Below are 20687 nucleotides of genomic sequence, written 5' to 3' on the forward strand. Positions count from 1 at the left end.
AGACTGTTTTTGGAATCCCTTTGTGCTGAACAGTATAGAGCTGGTGATATTGTTAATGTGAGACAGTGATAAAGGGTTGTAGGAAGATCAGACCACATAGCGCACATGGGCTAGTGTTTCTGTGTCTTCCTGGAGTTTATTTTGGGTGGCATTTATTTTGTTTTCTTAAATAGTAAGTCTGTGGCAGATTGTATTTTCTAAGAAGTGAACAAAAATGTGAGTGATTTTATATATTTTTCTGTAATGTGACTGCCACTCCCCCCTTCAAGGATTGGCATCTCTTTTCCTGTCCCCTTGAATCCACCCAGTCCTTGTTCCTCTCTGAGCAATACAGAATGGTGGGAGTGATCCTATACCATTTCCAGCATAGCCCTTAATTGATCTGACAGCTTTTATTTCCAGCCTCTCTGAAATCAGTCACCGTGTAAGATGTGCTGATTCTGTGAGATCCTTTTGCTATGAGTTGATTAAGTCTACATGGAGAAGCTCTGGAGAGTGAGAGGCGGTGAATAGAGAGGGAGTCTAGTCAAGGACACCAAGGCATCAGACATGCGCAGGAAGCTTCTCTTGGAAATAGATGCAGCATTTCTATCTCTCGGAAATAGATGCAGCTTCAGTGCCCTACCTGCCCCGGCAATGCCAGTTAGGTCGGGCAGAACCTTTTCTGAATTCATGACTCACAACATTGTAAGAAAAAGTAAGACATTTTGAGGGAAAAAAGTTTGGGTTTCCTTCCCTTAATAGTTGAGGAAGCTGCTATTGGACTTAACAGTTATAAACTCCAGACAAAAGAGAGCAATGTGAAGGCAATGAGATTTGACACGAAAGGCCAATTCTGGAGTGATTGACATTAGTGGAAGGGAATGGCACAGTATTTGCCATGCAGGGCAGTTCAAAATGATAGAAAACCAATAGTCTTTCCTACCTTGAAGAATCAAGGACAGTTAGGGGGCAACCAAACTCCTGGAAAGTACAGGGAGAATTCAGGAACGGTAGGCCTCAGATTCTGTGCCTCAGCCAACTTACCCCTTGCTGGTGCCTGAATCACACATATCTGGGACAGGCTCCAGACAGCTAAGCTAAAGGCAGAATAATTTTAGCAAGATTTGAGCAATAAAAAATGGACAGTTACACATCTAACCAAATAATTTCCTGCCAAAACAAAGCTACTAACACTTTGTAGAGGAATGTAATAGAATCCAGAATTTCTACAGCAGAGCCATTCATGATATCCAAGATACTAATATCATTTGTTATACAGGAAAATGTGGCTCATTCTCAAGAGAACGTGTAATCAATGAAAGGTGACTGTGATGTGACATATATGTTGACAAAGGTTTTAAAACAGTAGTTGTAGCTCAAGTCTGCTATATTAGTCACTTTTCCTTCTGCTGGATCCAAATACCAGACATACATGGCTTAAATGTAGTGGGGGATATTTGACTCATGGGTTCGGAGGGCTCAGTCCATGTTCAGCTGGCTCCAAGGCAGAAACAGCATGGCAGAGGACATGGCAGAGGATATCTGATCTCTTTATGGCCTCTGGAAGACAGAGCAGAGAAAGGGGCTAAGGATCAGATAATGACCTAAGGATCAGAAATGACCCCCAGGCCATAGCTCTATGACCCACCCACGTACTCCTAAAAGTGTGTTTTACTGTTGGTGGCTTCCATGCCAGTCTAGTTGAGAATGAAGCTTAACTGTCAGATACAAGGAAAAATTTGCATCATATGAATGAAAAGATAGGATATCTCAGCAGAAAAATAGGAACTATAAAAAAAAGAACCAAATGAAATTGTAGAAATGAAATTCAATTACCTGAAGTTAAAAAGAATTGTTAAATATGCCTAACAACTCAATAGAGACATCAGAGGAAAGAGTTACTATACTTGAAGATGTGTCAGTAGAAATCATCTAGTCTGAAAAATAGGAGGATAAAGATGTAAAGTAAAATAGACGTTTTTAAGGTGCCAAATCTGGGGGACTTCGTCATGTAGCAGGCGATAATGGAAGTAACTCCTAGGAGATGCATGTTTTCACGATTGTGCTACTTCTCCTTAGCTTCAAGCTGGTACTAGTGTAGGACTACTTAACCCTGCCTTGGAAAATTACTGGACTGAAGTTTATAAAGGAAAGTTGATAGAGAATAAGACACTTTACCTTTTTAATGACCAAGACTGCCTTTCTTGAGCAGCACAAAAGCGGTGGTTTTTCTGGTGTTGAACTATTCTTTTGTTGCTAATTTGAATTGGCCTCTTATAGGAACCAAATGCAGTACCCTTAAAAGGCTTATGAAATAACCCACTGTAGTCGGGATCGGGTTGCACCCTAAGCAAACACAGAGTGTACCCAAGTGCGGCTGTGTCCAGGTCACTGGGGCTCAGAGGAAGTCGACGATGTGTCCCTGGCCTGTGCAGGTGCTAATGGGACTGCTGATTTCTGAGCAAACACTCAAGGGGATGAAGGAGTTCAGCCTCTAGTACGAAAATGCCTCTCCTTCTCCCAGTTTCTTTCCTGTGCCAACAAAAGCCCTGTACCTGAAAGCATTAGCTCTTGGCGTTTCTGTCCTTCCAGAGACCCCGAGACAACACCGCAGTCTTATTCTGGATGTGCTGGGGCTTCTTTATTTTTGTAGCCAAATCCTGACTCCAGCTGGGTGTTGCCTTGGTCATTGTTACCATGAGGAATGAAGTCGGGAGCACTCGGTGGCTTTATAGTTTTGAGGAAATGGGGGTTTAGGTACCTGGTCTTTGTCATCGGGCTGTTAATTCTTATTGTGTTGCCTGGATAGATTGTCCTGCTTTTACACAAGTTGGGGCCCACAGGGCAGTTTGGCTGTATGTCTGCACCAAGACCAAACATATGAGGTAGGTGGGATTGGGGTCATCACATTTGATTAGGATTCATCCATCACTCAGCAAAAAGGGACAGGGGATGGTCATTTATTCAGCGCCTACCATGCCTTGCAGTGTGCCTTGTGCACTGCAGGTCTTAACAGTGTCATTCTCTTCCTCAGCCTTGCAAAGCAGGTGCTGCTCACCATGTTTTGAGGAGAGGCCATCCAGCTGGTGAACTGCAGAGCCAGAGTAGAATTTGGATTTGTTTGCCTGTGAGTTCCCAGACCTGCTGCCTCTCATTTGAGAACTTTTCAGGACTTTGGAGGAAAAGGTTTACAATAGACTTAGAGGACTTCAGACAATAGGTGCTGCTGGCCAGGCCCCCTGGCGCCCTCTGTGTTTAAATCTGAAGCTCTGGTGGTCCTCTCATCCCTTTCCCAGTCATCATTTCCTCCAGTGTGAACATTCCCAGCCTAGAGGATTCTTTGATGAGTAAAGGTTCTCTTCCTGGGAAAGTTCTAGTCTAGGACCCAGAATCCCAAAACCACTCTTGACACAAACTTTCCTGCAATCTTTGTGTACCGCCTGCTTTCTCTGGAGTTTGAGCTGGAGCCTTTTAAGCCCTGCCAGATCATGTAACTTCATCCATTGCAGTAGCCATGATGTCCACCAGCTGGGTGGACCCTTTACATTCTTTACCTTTGCCTGTCCCTTTCCATTTTATGGAGTTCTTTTCATCTGCATTAGGTCACTTCAGCCTGTGCCACTTCCATGAAAAAGACTGAAAAGATTTTATCATCATTTTCTGAATTTAGAAACCAAGGCTCGGAGAGACTTAAATGTGATTCATTTCAGCTAATGTCTGTTGAGTGGAAAATCTGTCTGCATGTTCCAAAACTGACAGTCACTTTCGTTTGGGATAACCACATGCAGTGGTAGCACTAACCAGAATCTGGAGAGAGGCCCGTCAGAGAGGAGCCCCTGGAGACCTGGCCCCATGCACTGGCCATGCCCAGAGCAGGGAGCAGGCTGGTCTGAGCAAGGCCAGGAGCCGGACTGTCAGGAGCATGGGATTAACAGGATGGGGATCGTCTTCCTCGGAGATTTGCACCTTTGGGTCAGATGTAAGAGTCAGAGCACTTGGGCTCAGACTGAAGATCTGCTCAGAAATAGATTTCACTGTCTTCCCATGAGTCTTGAACTGTTTCTTCTGTGCACGTGATGGATTGTGGTGTTTCATGAATTGTAAAGGAATCACCAGACTTCCTTTACCAAGTCACGGTGGGGAGGTGCTCTGTAATCCTCGCTGACTTCTCTTCTTACCTTGTCTTTTGTGCTTGTCTTGCTTAGCGTTTCTTTGCTACAGCTGTAGTGATTAATATACATTTCAACCTCTGTGAATTTAGACAGATTTTGTTTTGGTTTCTGTTGTGAGAGGCACATGATATTAATGCTGTAAACGTGAAGAAAGCATTCTTGGGCTTCTTTATTAGGATAAGGAACATATGGCTTACCCTTTTTCTTCCCCATTTTGTTGTTTACCATTGTCATAACTTCCTTAAATTAATGTTTTATTAGAGGGGAAAAAACAAAATGTTTTTTATTTCACAAAGCCAAATGCATTTAGCTGGACAAGTGGACAAGCAGATGATCTAGTTTACTTTCTTTCCTGCCCATAGTAATCTGGTCGACTAAGGTGGTGTACTGCAGATGATCTAGTTTACTTTCTTTCCTGCCCATAGTAATCTGGTCGACTAAGGTGGTGTACTGCTTGGGCATGGAGCCCATGGGCTCACTGGTCGTGCCTTCTGGCTCTTCCTCCTGCAGGTGGGGATCCAGCCTCCCCATTCTTGAAGTTTCCCATGTTCACACAGAGCTTTCCTTCAAGCATTCTGCATTTAAAAATGAGCCAGTTCTACATGGCAGAGTTCAGCATGTGCAAACAGTGAGCTTCGTGTGGCCCCTCCTGTTCAAAACTTTCTCTACACATAAAAGTCTTTGCAGTAAAGTTTTCTTGGAGGGTTGGGTCTGGGGCTCAGTGGTAGAGTGATTGGCTGGCATGTGTGAGCCCCAGGTACAATCACCAATGCTGCAGAAAAGAATATCCCTTGAGCTTGTTCGGCCCCTTGTGTTATATCTCCATTTAAACTGTGGCACGTAGTTGGCATTAAATACATTTTTCTTGAAGGATGGTTTGTTGGATGGGTCTCTTCACGTGAAGCACAGTTGTAGGTCTTGAAGATAGATAGAAATCAAGTCAGACATCATCCTCTTGTTCAGGGCGTCTAAATTCTGTAAGTTACCTGACCATATTTGTAAGCAGAAACTCGTAAAAATGAAATGACTTTCCAGGAGAAAATTAACGTCCCTCTAAATTTTGGGTGCTATAATTAATTTTGAAAGTCTTTTATGTTTAGGATCCACTTGATTACATTGTGAATTATTGTAATTTTTGTTTTATCTAAATTATTAATATTTTTTGATTGTAAGCACATCTGTATAGTGTAATATTTGCAAATAATTTAAATTCCAAATTAGGCTTTGTAGATCTGAATGTACATTTTTTCCATTCATCTTAAATACAGTTTTTTACTAAATTTACAATTGTTAAAACATTCAGGGGCTGGGAATATAGCTCAGTAGCACAGTACCTGCCTGACAAGCACAAGATCCTGAGTTTGATTCCCAATACCAAAAAACCCCAAACATTCAGAACATGGTGGTTCTTCAGTGCCATTTTTAGAGGGAGGTGCAGCCTTTGGCTCTTCACACCTAGACAAGAGGAGCCAAGGACAGGCAAGCTGTTAACTCCTCCTGTGTGATGTTCTCCTGGCTGAGAGGTTTTGAAGCAGCATATTTGTTAAATCATGAAGTTGACTGTTCCCTCGTTACTTCGTTTAGGTTGTTGCTCTTAGCGAGATGGGTCCTATTTTGTCCGTGAGTGCTGCTGACCATGGACTCAGTGGTTGTCTGGGGAAGTCGGTGCTTGGCTGGTGTGTGTCACGCTCACCTTTGAGTGTCCACACAGCAAGACAGGACGCAGACGTGATGGCAAAGCTCCTGCACATCCTCCATTGACCTCGGACACATTCGGGAACCTACATGGAAACTTCAGCTCTTTAGTAGACAGTAGCAAAAGACAAATTCACCTCAGAAGCTATCTGTGGTCACACTGGAGAGGTCTGGGCCTTAGCTTCTCTTGACACTGATGCCTCTCCCACCACTGTCACAGAGCCCCTTACAGTTTGCAGAGGGCTTGGATAGTGCTGAGAATCCAACCAGGCCTTCAGAGTTGGATAAACCTGCATGATTGTTGACCATTTATTAACTCTGATGATCTCGTTCGTTTCAGATCTCTATTGTTTGTATTCAAATAGAAATTTATAGATAACATTTCACAGGTATTTACAGAGGTTAAAGTAATCCACATATGCTGTGTATGTTACTTTTCTAATAGTACTTTTGGAGGAAGTAAAGTGAAAGCAAGTAAAAGAACTTTCTTTAGAAGAGAATAACTTTTTTTCTTGTCAGTACGGCCACAAATACCATCTGAGGGGAATTTCTCCTTTGCTGCTGTCTAGTAAAGGGTTGAAGTTTCCATGTAGGTTCCTAGTGTGCTCTAGGTCAATGGAGAATGTGGAGGAGCTTCGACATCGCGGGTCTGCGTCCTTTCTTGGCTATACCATGTGTCTCTCCCCAGTCAGAAGTGAGGGGCACAGAATCCCAGCTTATTGATTTGAAGATTGAATGTATAGGCAAGATCTGGCTTGTTTAGAATTCCACTTCTTTGCAGTGTAATCTCAGCTCAAGAAATATGTCAAAATTAATAAATCAAGCTGTCACCATTAGTTTCCTGAATGTACAGTTCCTGTTACAGTAAGTGAAATTAAAATTCCTAGCTAGAGGACACCTATCATGGTTTAAGTTTGTTGCAGCTGTAACTTTTTCATTTAAAGACATCTGGGATGTTCCACCATTTGACTCCAAAAATCCCTTTTCTATGTCTTGTTACAAAGGTAGTCAGCCTGTTCTTTTGCAGGAAAGGCATAACATTACTTAAAAGAATCCTCCTAACCATATAAGCACAGTGTAACAGCGGACAGTTGTCTGCTATTACTGCTGCCCCTAGCTCGGCAGACCTCTTGCCACCATTCTGCCTCTCCAGGCTGTGAGCTCCTTGAAGGCACACATACCATACCTGGCTTAACACCTGTCTTGCCACCTGGCACAGAGTAAAGGAAACTAATGGGCATTCTACAATGAATGGAGTTCAGGGTTGCTTTGAGTGAATTCTTGCAGGCAGAATTCTTATTCCAGTGTCCCAGCTTTTCTTACTCTACTCTGCTGCATCCATCTTCCCCAGAAAAGAGACGTTTGAAACTGGTCCTTTGAATACCATGACCACATTTGTGTGAATCCTCAGGGTGGGCACTGCATTGTCATCAGCATCTTATGGGACTGCCTTTGGCAGCAGTGATCACATTCTTCAGTTCTTACACAGTTGTTTTTTTTTTTTCTTGTCATGAGCTAAAGTTTTGGTTTGGACTCAGTGTCCTCGAACACTGTGTATCTGGAGAAGCTGGGCCACCCACATGGCGGGCGCCGGAGAGGAAGTGCCCACGATGGCTCCCACCATGAGGGCCTTGAATCCAGAGTTCTGCCCACTGTGCAGCTTGTTCTTCTGTGCTGTGTGATCAGTTTCTGGATGGTGATTTTGAACTGATCTGTGTTTAGCAGTAGATTCAGTTTATCCACAGGAAGTTGACAGAAAAACTGGCTATACCGAGGGGAAGTCCAAGATATAAAGATAATGGTTGTTCTTAGCTTGCTTGTATTGGAAGGCCAGTGGAAATCCCACCAAGGAAAAAACTCCAGAATTTGGACAACAAAATGGAAATAATTGGGGAATTTGCTTCACAGTATTGTTAATTATCTTGATGTAAAATATCCTCAGAGGTAATCACAACAACCTACAGAAGTGGACAGCTTAGCAGAAGGGAAGGTATACTCTGAAAACAGACCTCCAGAAGTTACAAAAAGTCCCCATGTGGTAAGGATAACTCAACAGCCCAGAGAGGAAGGGAAAGCTTCTGTGAAAACCAGGAAGCATTGGAAAGAAGCTGCATTGATCCAGAACAAACACAAAAAACAAATCGGGATTAATTAAAGTATTTTAAGGTGGAACCATGAAAAACAAGAGTAACCCTGAGTTGATTTTTTTTTTTTTTTCCCACAGTAAGCATGATGTTTTGTGGGTCAGAAGCAATGAAGTGTGTCTTCCTGTGTCCTCTGGAGCCGGTCTCCAAGGACAGGCCAGGGTCTGCCGAGTGATGGCTGAGCGGCCCTGAGTTAGTTACTCAGCCTCTCTGTGCTTCCATTTCTCCCAGCCAAAATGGAAGCGTGTATTTATGATGGAGGGTTATTGTGAGAATTAGATAATACAAGACATAAGAAGTGCTCAGGTCAGCTGTATTCATAGTTGTGCTTGTTTCAGTGGTATTCACATTATTAGCAAAAGTTTACTTTCCCATCAATAGGAAATGTTTCAGTAAATTAAGGTACTATGGAATATATCCAATAAAAAGTATGGTTTCTGAGCACATTCACTGCACTATTCAGCAGGAGATGGCCCTATACTTAGCTTCTGATTTTTGTATTTTATATTTGTACTTTGTATATATATTTATATATATATGTTTATATGTTATCACCACACGTACACTTAACATACACACATACTTAAATGTACATGACGAAATGACCCAAAAGAAATCTGCTACATACTAGTAACAGTTATCTCTAGCTGAGAAGGTTAGGCTTGTTTTCTCCTGTTCCACTTACTTTTTGTTACCTTTGTAGTGAGCATGAATTACTTTAATAACAGCAATGAGATGCTCCTAAAGAAGGTCAAGGGCGCATGTCTATAATTCCTGTTTTTCACTATGTTCGTTGGAAATTCTTTTTCCTCTTCAAAGGAATTTGCATTTATTTTGCATTGTCAGGGGTTCTGATTTCGGTGGATTGGTTTTTAGTGGGTGCATGAATGTTGAACGTTTTTATTTTCTATCTCAGTCTAGTGAAAACCTGAGTACTTTGGACATTGTGAAATTTCTGTCTCCTCAGGCTTCATTTCTTTGGTTACATGAGAAAAGTGCTCTTATGTCAAGTGTTGCAGAGTAGCTCTCTTCATTTCTAAAAAAATTAAGATGGAACTGTCTGTCATACATCTAAAACATTTTTGATCTTTAGCATATTTTTTTTTTTTTTTTTTCCTGGCAGCAGCTGCAAATTAAGAGGATCAAAGTTACATTCCTATAAAAGACTTTCCCCATGAGCACTTGAAGCCATTGTCTGTCACCCATCCCCTTAAAAGCCTATGGCTTATCTTTTTATGGTCGAATTTAATGTCACAGCCTGATGGTCTAATGGAACAAGAGTAGTACTTAGTCTCAAGCTTTAGTTTGGATGTAAATGACTGCTATGCTGCACTTGGGGTATCCTCTGCTGCCTGGAGGACCTTCATGTTTCCTTGGCTTCGTGGTCAGGGCGTTCAGTTCAGCCGAACAAGTCTGTGTTTGCTGTATGCTGTGTGCCACCCGCTGTTCTCTACACTGGCAGTGCAGAGATGAATTTGGCCTAGTGCCATCCTGAGGACTCCACATGCAACGCAGAGGCAGATGTGAAAACGCGTGTGGGATGGCAGCACACCAGGCACGCGATGGCAGGGGCTGTGTGCTGCCTTCAGGAGGAGCCCGGCAGACCTTGGTCTCGGTGGGGAAGGAGGCAGTGAGAGGGGTGGGGTGGCGGTGCCTTGCGGGCACCTACTGTGTCTGCCAGCATCTGTCCATGCCTCCCGGCACCTGCGGGTAACTCAGCCCAGGAGACGGCTCAGCACAGCTTCCGTTTCTGGACATTGTTCTGGGTCATTTTCAGGTCTGCAGATTCTCTCATTGTGTTACTTGTGTTTGTCTTTCTTTATAAGGCAAGCTTACAGTCTCTTAGAGACTCTACTTTTTCTAGTCCTTGGGGTACAGCCTTCCTCGTATCTCCGTGGCCTCCTTTCCTCTCCTCCTTCTCTGCAGAGCTTCTTCCTCTCTGTGACTTGTGTGCTTTTAATTTGCCTTCTCCTCCACAGCATCATTTCTCCATGGATGGCCATGGTCTCAGGCTGGCGGCTTCCTCCCAGCGCACCTCATCTTTGCTTCCATTTCCAGGGGGCCTCAAGGTCCACCCACCTCTAGATGGCTTTCCTGTTGCCAGGGGTTCTAGGCCACACTCCTGGAGTAATTCTGGGCTGTCACCTACTTGTTAATGGCATCTTTCCCAACCCCCCTCCCAGACATGTGGGCAAACCGCAGCATTTGAGTGGACAGGCAGTTTCCATGAAGTGGCTGCTGTGAGGGGGATGCTGCCGAGCCTGGGGCTTTTTCGGCCTTGTCACTGCCCTTCTGGAGGCCACATCTCTGAAATCCTCTCTTGGTGTTGCTGAAAACCCAACCCTTGGGGACTTCATCTCTGGTGAGCCCTGGGTGGCTCCTCTGCTGTCTCCCACTCTGGCTTTTCACCTCTGCCTCCTAGGATGATGCAGGTGCCACTCAGGGGCAGGACGATGCCTGTGTCCCCTGGGCCCTGTGGGGCTAAGCACAAGAGTGAGTCCTGTTGGCCAGGTGGGACTGCCAGGAGCAGCTGGGCCAGGGGCTGCAGGGTTTGCTGTGTGACCTTTCACACATTCACGCTACTTTCATGCTGTGCATGGAAGATGTTGATCTAGGAATAGAAGGCCAGTTTTAATTCTGGGTGTTTAAAATTTCTTTCTTACTCACTAGGCAAACCTTCACACGTTGCTTAACCTCTGAGTCTCCCTCATCTATAAAAGAGATAATTTTCCTTGCCTCATATGTGTTGTAAGGATTAAATTATTGTTATTGTGACTGATTAACATCAGCAGCTGCCTTTTATGAGTGCCTGCTGTGTGTGCTCAAGCGGGGTGCTGTGTAGTACTGTGTTATTGTAGTCCATCCTCAGCGCCCAGGATCATACTTGGTGGTTGGTGGTGCTCTCCTCGCCATCCCATGAGCGGGCAGCCTCTCAGTGGCAGGCCTCAAACAGGCAGCACCCAGGAAAGGCTGCCAAGGGCGTGTGGAGGCTGGGGTCCATGCCAGCTCCTCACCACCTTCTTCTGTGCACGGACCGGCTCTCTTGCTGAGAACTGGGATGCCAGGGTGCGGAGAGGAACCAGTATGGCCCTTGCTGGCCCGGGCGGCAGATCTGCGGCCCCTTCTCATGCACTTGCAGTGTTGGACTGCACATCCGTGTTGGCTCCGCAATGTCTTCATCATCTGCACGTTCTGCGAGGCAGCTTCTGTTCCCCTTAGGTCAGGGTTATGGTCAAATGCAAGCACACTGGAGGAGAAAGGCTAAGCCCTCGGAAGTCTTTTACACGTTTGTGTGAATGTGTTTGAGTCCTCCAGGGAGCAGACTGCTCAGGTGCTCAGCAGAGGCCAAGGGGGAGGAAAGGAGTGAGGGGAGAAGTGGCAGGTACTGGTCCTGCCCCCTGCCTACGCCTCCTGGCCCCACTGTTCTCACCCCTCCAGCCAGCCGGGGCTCGGGGGCAGGTTCCCTAACCAGTAACTCACTTCTGCTCTTCGTGCCACAGAGGAACAGCTTGTCTGCACTGGAACTATTCCCGTGTCTTTTGTGCGGAAAGTATTATTAAAGGAAATTTGTATGCCAATTTACATGCACCTAAGAGAATTTAAGAAAGGTGAACTATTGTGCCAAAGGAAAACAAATAACTATGTGAGGTTCCTAAAGGCTATTTTGCATTTTGTTTGACTGAAATTTTTAAGGAGGGGCTCAGTATTTCAGGTTTCTCTGATGAGAATTGCAGGAAACTCTGTGTGTGTGTGTGTGCGTGTGTGTGTGTGAGAGAGAGAGAGACAGAGAGGGAGAGAGAGATTGTCCTTTTTAGGCTGAACTGTTTGTATTATTTGTATTATTGCACATCTTATATTACAAATCCTTCTACAATCTGCGCTTAGCTCATGTTACTTTTAGATATTTGAATAATTGGTTTACCGTGAGACTAATTTCTGGGAATGATTCATTGCTATTTACTTGGTATGTGTAAGTGACAATGTTGAGTTTACCCACTGGAAAAATCCAAGAGGAAACTTTTAAATGAAGCCCCTACACGCGGTCTTGGGGCCAACGAGAGGGGTGAGGGCTGAGCTTTTAGCTCTGAGCTCCACAGCTGTCCATGCCTGAACATCAAGGAAGAGGCAACTACATGTGGAGAGCCAGGATGAGAGACAGTCCGGGTGTTTTCGGAGGCAGCTTGTGTCGCCTCTGGTCTGTGTGAAGGAGTGGCTGTGGTCTGCACCTGCATCCCGGACAGACAGCCCGGGGGCTGGGCTGTGGAGGAGGAGGAGGAGGAGAAGGGCCAGGAAAGTCTGAGCGGGGTGGTGGGTGGTGGGGTGTTGACAGGAGAAATCCGACTGGCAGGCCTCAGGGAGCAGGGAGGGGAGACGGGGTGTTCCTTGCCTGCTGGAATTTCAACCCTGGCAACTTTCAACTACACCCTCTACCTTTCCCCAGCCCCAAACAAAACAAATGTCTCCGAGCTGCAGCGGGAGAGCAACAGTGCCAGCTGCCTTTGAAACTGCAGATGCTTTGTGCTGTCCCCGTACCCACTTGTGTCAGAGGAGAGCTGTGCTTCCTGGAGGCCTCCAAGCGGGGTACCCTGGCCTGAAGTCAGGACTTGGCCGCTGCCCCTTGGGCCCTGGAGGATGTGTTGCGGAGGGGCCATGGGTGTTTCCCTGAGCACTGTCGAGGGACTGTCTTTTTCGAGATAGATCTGTTTCTAATCCTGAAAAATCCTTTCAGGCAGTTTTAGAAGAAAGGATGGTAGTATAGTTTTTAGTCACTATGGATAGGATGAAATAAAAAAATTAAGACTCAGGGGGTTTTTTATATATGACCTTCCAGTCAAATCAGTTTGAAATTGTAGTTATTAAGGTTGTTGCTCTGTTAGGAATGTTATCTGTTGTTCAGGCTGCACCTAATGGAACGCTCTGGTCCCCTTTCTCCTCCCACACTCACTGTTTCAGTTGGCAGTCATTGGACTTCTTGTATGCTGTGTATTAATGTCATTGAAATTTGTAAAAGAGAAACAAGTACAGATTAGCCTTCACGAGGAGACACACAAGTTCACTGTCAACACTTCACACTGTCACAGCAGAGCGCCTCTGCATGCTCCCTGGTGCTCTGTGCCTGGTCTCCTGGGCCCCAGTGCCTCCTTTCTGATCTGTGGCTCACAGGGTACACGCTGCTTTACCCTTGCCTGTGGGCCAGGCCCCCAGTCGCCCGGTAGAGTTGTTGGGAGAGTGACCTGTGCGTGGGGCATGGGCACAAACCTCTTGCGTCTACTGGGGCAGCCGCCAGCTGTTGAGGGTGCAGACTCAGAAACCAGTTCACCAGTAGGAAATCACACTTGCATGGCGTGGGATGTGCCTGCTCCGGTAATGTGCATGGCACCTAATACACCATTATGTTAGGTTCGAGACGTCAGATTCAGATTATGGAGCTACAAAAGCTGAAGTGTCCTAAGGCATTTCAAGGTTGCCTGGAGGTGTTGTTGTGCCTGTCCACACCTTCCAAGTTCTTGGGCAGTGTTGGATTCATGCCCTCACAGTCGCCCTTAAGGTGTTGCTCTTGGGTTGCAGGGCACTCACTTCAACACGCTGGCTGCATGCTTGTGCACGTGTGTGCACACTCACCAGAGTGCCAGGAGTGTGATTTAAAGGTGGACTGGCAGAGCAGTATGTGATGTTTTTATCTTTAGGGCGAGATCCTGATGTACAGCTTCATGTGACATCTCGTTTCTTTAAAAGCCCGAGGCATCAGTAATCTTTACAGCAGGAATTCTAGTGCTGTGTTTTGCATTCCAGCCTTACTGTCTATCCTGCCCTGTAAATATATGGCTTTTATGGACTTATAAATCATGACAGTAGGACTCATACATATCTAAAAAGAAGAGATTTAAATCTTTACAGTTTCCAAGATGCAATGTGATTTAGACATTATTCTTACTTAGGAACATTCTTATTTAAAAGCAGCATATCTCATATCTTTGGAAGTAACCTTAAAAAACACATCACTGGAGAAACAAATGTTTATCAAGAGTGTGCTGTGTGCAAGCTTCGTTCAGGTGCTGGAGGGAAGGGAGAGAGAGAGTGGACTCCTGTCTGTAAGTAACTCAGAGCAGACAGAAAGATGCTGAAAAGTAGGGGTGGTAGAGAGAGATACCTGACTGGGCAGAGAATTTCCCACTCATAGGCAAGGGCAGAGCTTCCTGAGGGAACCCACGCTGTGCACACACGAAGCTTAGTGCTGGGGAAGAAAGTCATCCTCAGAGGCCACGGACCCTGTCTTCTTGAGGGCAGGGTCAAGCCTTGCCCAGGCAGGAGCTCAGAGGCTGCAGGCAGGCAGGCCAGCGTGGTGTCTTTGCCCTCCTGAACTGTGATTACGAGGCGGACCGTGTATAGATATCTGACAGATATGTGCAGTCAGAACATAGGACCCTCTGTGGCTTAGAGAGGGTCCCCTGTGATGCTGGTTTTTGAGTGCCGGTGCAGTGAAACCCTCAGGAATGGGAGCCTTGAACTTAATTGTTCTCCCATGTGTAGACAGCTGTGCACGTTCCAGATTCCTTTGCTTAGATGTCCCTGGGAACAGCAGCCATGTCTGGTCCTGGCTCTTGGCATGGCCTGGTTCAAGGACCTCAGAGCCACAGGTGCTTCCTTCTGGAGATGACACACTGACTCTGATCTGGTGAGATACCTGCGGGCCCCCGTGCACCTGTGAGCATGCCCTCGTTGACGTGGTGCTCTGTGTGCAGCACACACACATGCACGGTGACTGGAGCCATGCAGAGCGCCCTGCATCTTCTGCCCTTCCATCTAGTGAGTATTCACTAAGGGTCTGCCAGACCCTAGTGAGCTCTGCAATCCCCAGACTGAGTTGGGTGCAGTCCTTATGCCTCGCCCTGGGAGCAGATGGTTAAACACTACAGTGGCCAGGCTGGGGAAGTGAGCGCTCAGGCCTCTGCTCAGCAGTGACACAGCATAGCAGTTATCCCTCACTACGAGCTTCCCAGGTACAGCTCTTGGTGCCTTCTGCATACCTTATTTAATGGTGGCAATATTTTCTGTATTCTGCAGATGGGGGACTGAGGGCCAGTGTTCAGTAGCAGGCCCATGACTCCCTAGCTTTTAAATGGCATGAGCAAGGAGCACATTTTATTTTAAACCACTTAGAGTCTCGTAGATTGCTTCTCACCTAAACCTTGCACAGCCCACAGGAAGGGTTAGAGAAGAGACACCCAGGCCAACGAGCCAGCTGGAAGTGGGCTGCAGGTGTTTTCTGTGGGAGATGGGGTGGGGAGGGGACGCAAAGGAAGGACACATTTGAGAGGGGGCTAGGGGAAGCCGTCTGCACCAAGGAGCGTCTCTGGTGGGCCTGTGGTGTTTTCGTGATGTTCTCCTTTTCGGGGAGCCTCTGGGCTGCTAATCGTTGCTTTATGCTTTCATGGACTACCTCTGTAACTGGGGTTTGCACATTGAACTCTGACCACCAGGACTGTCGTCACTCTCTTTACTCTCCACCTGGCCCTGGCATAGGACCTGGCTCCAGGTGAGTGTGCTGCCCACTTCTAGAGGTGAACAAGTGACTGTTTTTCAGTTTAGTATTATTTTTTGCAGCTAGACCTTTCCTAGCTCTGAGCTAACACTACGTTTGCTTACTTTTCATTTTCCTCTTTTAGTGGAAGACTAGTGCAAAAGTGATAACTAGTTAAATTGTAATGTAGCATTGTAGGGTTAACTCACCACTAATTAAAAAGGTAATTAAATGTAATGTAGCAAAATACAGTTTTTTTTAAACCTTCTGAACCAAGTGACTAGAGCATTTTATTCAGCCTTTGCTTTTAGTTATTTTTACATATACCTTTCCCCACTTTGCCTAATCATTATTAGTAATTACATAAAAATTTGTTTTAAGCTGCACCTCGGGGAAAAACAAAAGTTGGTTGCTCAACTAAATAGCCTTTAATTAAAGTTGAAAAAGATTAGGTCTTAGCGATAGAGATATTTTTAAACTGTTGGCTGAGAGAGAAGTCGATTCAAGTACAATCAGATTGAAACTGATTGTACTTAAATGGATTAGAGTATAATCTGGCTTTTTAACAAACCACATCTTTCTGGGGTGTCATAGGTGTGGTCTCACCTTAAATAGGTGATGGACCCAGTAAGCCTTTAAGAGTCTTCTGACTGCCAGGTTTTTCTGGTTTTTAAAGAATTTCCTATTTGGACACATGCTTTTACTTCACTTTCTGGTTTCAGCAGTTGGAACAACAAACTTAATCATAAAAAATAATATTTTACTCATACCAATTACAAGAAAGTACCAGGCTTGAAGCTAGAGGGAAGAGGTAAGTTGGTTTCCTCTGTCTTCTGGGCTGTTTTTGTCACTGTCTTTCTGGAGCTGTTTCTGTAATGATTTCACGTTTCCCCTGCTGGTCTCCCCCGAAAGTCTAGAGGCAGGGCCTGTGCTGACTTTTCTCTGTCCACGTTGTCTAACAGCAGGCCTGGCCCAGAGTGGGCACCCAGTGCTTAATGGATGCTGGGCTAGAGGGTTGGGAGGACTGTTTGTTTATCTTTGCTATGACAGACAACAGATAAAGATGATTTCAGCTGGAGGCAAATGCAGGCAGAATCTTTTTGACTGTTGTATGTTTTGGGCTCAGTGTGGGTTGGCGCAGCCGTAATGAGATGTGCACCCGTGAACTTGCTGGGGCCTCCCTGGATGGCTCACACACTTACTTCTGGACTTACTTCCTCGTTCTCGAGCTGGCTGGAAACAGACCACGCTAGAGGGTGTATTTTAAGGTCCAGTGAGAACCTGGGATCCTAGAGCAGGACCTCCAGAGCCAGGCCTGTGGCCTGGGCCTTCGGTCCGCTCTCTGGCCCAGCTGCCCATCTCCTTAGATGAACTTATACTGTGGCCCTGCGTGGCTGCCAGCACACTCCTCTTCCGCATCCCATTTCTCTGTCCTGGGGCCTTCTGGTTGCAGACCTCTTTCCCCTGTGTCTTGGCTCTCGATCCCAAGAACAGTTCCATTGCCTCCTCTGGGTCTATTCTATCCCTGCAGTAGGCCCTCCTTGAGCAGCCGCTCCTTTTTCTGGTTAGGGACTGTGGCTCTAATTCTAATCTGGAGGAACCTGGCCTGTGGCCAACCACCTCTCCTACAGCCATCAGCCCTCAGCTGGGGGAACGTGGCAGAAGCCACTTCCCTCTTATGCGGTGGTGGTGGCAGCCGTGCGGGAGAGGATTGGAACTGGCTGGAGGTGGAAGTGTGTGTGGAGGGCTCCACAGAGTCAGGGCTGAACAGGGGCTTGGTTCTGGGAGGCCATTCGTAGCCAGCGAGGGCTGTGCTCCTCATCCTTCTCTCCCGCTGTGCTGTACTTGTGCGGGGACCTGCTCCATGCTAGGGCCGGTGCATGCCCTGCTGAGAGTGGCTCACACCCTGCCTTCCTTCAGGGGCTTGCTTGTCTTCCCAGAGACCTCACCACCTGTTGCACATCCTGCCTTTCCCTGCTCCTTTGGCCCCTTTGCCCAGGCCTGGCCCTGCCACCAGTGTGACTAGGTCTGTCCACCTGCATCTGTTTGTGGCTCGTTTTTGCCACCCTCAGAGTTCCTTGACTGTAAGGCCCAGATTTGTGTTTTCCCTGCTGCTGCAGTACTCGGCTCAACACTGGCCTGCATCTAAGCTCCTGACACGCAGGTCCGAGCGTGTGTGTCTCTGGGAGCCTCCAAAGGACCTGGGTGCTGGCCAACTTGGCCCTTCAGTGCCTTCGTGTTCCCCCCGCACACCTTGCAGGGGCCAGACTACACCTCCTGGAGTGGCTGCCTAATGCCCTCTCCTCTGACTTCTCATTGTCTTCCTGCTGAGCCACTCTAGACAGACCCAGGACACCTGTTAAGCTGGAGGTTTCCTCTGTGCCAGCCTCTTCTCTGTAGCCCTCAGGCTGTGAGACTGGCTTGGAAGATAGCGGCTTTGCATCTGCCTGACTCAGGTCTGTCCGACCTTGTCCCTTTGGGCCTCATTGTCTGTGGGTAGTTTAAGGTGACGGAGGGTCTTGATGAAGAGTGTCTATGTGACTTTGAGAAACCAAAGGATTTATTCATAAAATGAGACACTGTGCTGGGGACAAGTAAGATCCCTAAACCCCACGTGCACTTTGTAAGCTGTGTCAGGGCCGGAAGCACAGGGCCCTTGGGTCCTGTACAGCTCTTGGTTCAACAGCCAGAATGTTAGCCCCGTCTCCTAGTGGACCGGTGACCTGGGAGGCTATTGTCTGTTTTAAATTTATAAGGTTATTTATTTTGAACTGCCTCTTGTCTGTAGTATATGCTGTTCATTTATCAGTCAGTTAATGCTTAACAACCATTGTTAGCGGTAATCCTGTTTTTTACAACTTAAAAGATCATGTGATAAACTTTCTATTTTGTAAATGATAAAAACCCCTTTCAGGAATTCTGACGGAACATGTTTAAAGAAACATGCTAGAAGGAAAACAATGTAAAGTATGCTCCTGTGGAAACATTACTGGGATCCAAGGAGATTACCCTCTCTTCGCAGCCACTCCCGGAACGCACTTCTTCTCTGCGCAGTGGCAAGAGGAAGTGTTTGGCTTAGTGCCGGGGTGATAAAGAGCAGCGGGGCTGCGGCGGCCCTTCAGGGTGATAGATGGAAATGCAGCTAGGAGTAAGGCTGACCTGAAAGCCCATGGGCTCTGAAACCTGGCTACTTGGATTTTAGTAAATCCAAACTTTGTCAAGACTTAGGGAGAGAGAAATAATTCACCAGTGCACAGTTTATCTTCCAAGATTTGAGGAGCATTTTAATGCCTCCAAACTAATTCCTAATTGCAAGAAGTGGCTCTCGCGGATCATGCTGGGATGGATTGTTTGAACAGGGTGGATTTGCCTCCACCTCTACGTGCCCTGTGGCATTACCTGAGCTCTCCCCCAGTGGGTCCTCATACCTTCCTGCGAAGATTTTACAAACCCCTCCATGTCATGAATCACTCCTCAGACTTAAATTATTTCCTAACAAATGGCGTACCTTACTCTTGCACTAAACATATTGTCCATTCTCATAAATATCCTCCCAGGAGACTCAGTTTCACACAGATAGCATTTCTCCTCCCATTAATTTATAAATTTAACATGGTCTCTGTAGTGCTCTCAGGGCTTTTTTTTTTTTTTTAAGAGCTGGATTGATTCTCAGTTTATAATAATCACAGCCAAAACATACCCAGAAAAGAGAAAAAAGACAGCTAGGCACTTTTAACATGTTGTACAGCTTCCAGTTAAAGGAGCTTGGTGCCAGCTCTGTAGATGAACTCAAATGTTTTTGGAAATTCAATGTGCGATAAAGGTGGTGTCTCAGATCACTGGGGAGAAAGAAAAGATTACTTAGTAAAAGGCATAGGGACAACTGGCTAGCCATGCTTTTTTTAATAAAACTGGATCTTACCCTTATAGTATACTCCAATTTGGATGACTTCCAAATAGGAAAGGTGCAAATGTAAAAGCTCCCGAATGTACAAGTACTGTATTCGGAGGAAGCATGAATGAATTCCTTCACAGCCTGCAGCAGGGAGTACTGTGACTGGAAAGTCTGGACACCGTGAGAAGAAATACTGACAGACAAGTACAAGTAGTGCTTTAAAAAAGCACACTTACATTCTTTAAAGAGTAGAGTGGCACAAAACCAGTAAGAAGTGAAGTGACAAATGAAAAATAGGGGAAAGATTTGCAAATTAAGTCACAAGCAGAAAGCCTCATAGCCATAACACAAAGAGTTTCCAAATAAGAAAAAGACCAATGGCCCTATGGAAACATGGCTAAAAGATATGAGCAGGAAATTTACAGAAAAATAAATATGAGGGGCCCTCAGACCAGTGAAGCGGCACTCAGCCATGTTGGACAACAGGGTGTGGGTGGAACCCCGCAATGAGATCACCACTCCCACCTACTGGACGACGCATGATTGGCAAAACGGCAGAGTGACAGCTGTCTCAGGTGCTGTAGTCGGAATGCAGGATGGAAGAACTCTGTGTTTAGTAAAATGCATTTTTGTCCCTAACTCAGCCGTCCTGCTTTTAGGACTCTGTCCATGAGACGACTGGCACAAGCTGGGTGTCTATCATTTGGGGACTGAGATCTGTCCATACAGTAAGGTGCTGGGCACTGTCAACATAAACGAAGCAGACCAGCCTGGGTTCCAGGCAGTGATCTGAGCAGCATATTTTTATGTGAAAACAGCAACAGTAAACCTATCGTATGCCATCTTTTATGTGGGATAGAGGGAGAAATCTGAATATGTATACACTGCACATTTTTTCTTCATATATATTTAAGAAGAAACCATGGAAGAATAAGCTAAAAACAAAAGAATAGGGGCTGGGGATTTAGCTCAGTGGCAAAAGCGCCTGCCTGGCAAGCGCAAGGTCATGAGTTCGGTTCCCGGTACCGGAGAAAAACCAAAAAAAAACAAAAAACAAAAAACAAAAGAATAAGCCAAAAACTAATGTAAAAAAGGTAATATTAAGAGGAGGGGCCAGGGTGGACTAGGCAGGGAAACAAAGAGTTCTCTGTTTTCTAGTATTTGACATGCAGATGTGGTTTACTTAATTTAAAAATTAAATAAAAAACAACAACAAAAATAAGCTGGGCGCAGTGGTACATGTCTATAATCCCAGACATAACACTGAGGGAGACAGA

At 45.9% G+C, this 20687-nt stretch overlaps 1 protein-coding gene across 1 annotated transcript in view; it reads left to right on the forward strand.

The window, feature by feature from the left end:
• The window catches only part of Atxn10 (ataxin 10), a gene marked incomplete in the record, with an annotated part of 147965 nt that overhangs the window by 68424 nt on the left and 58854 nt on the right, over window positions 1–20687 (forward strand).

This window comes from Chinchilla lanigera, unplaced genomic scaffold (assembly GCF_000276665.1).
Source record: "Chinchilla lanigera isolate Chin_1 unplaced genomic scaffold, ChiLan1.0 scaffold00012, whole genome shotgun sequence".
Lineage (NCBI taxonomy): Eukaryota > Metazoa > Chordata > Mammalia > Rodentia > Chinchillidae > Chinchilla > Chinchilla lanigera.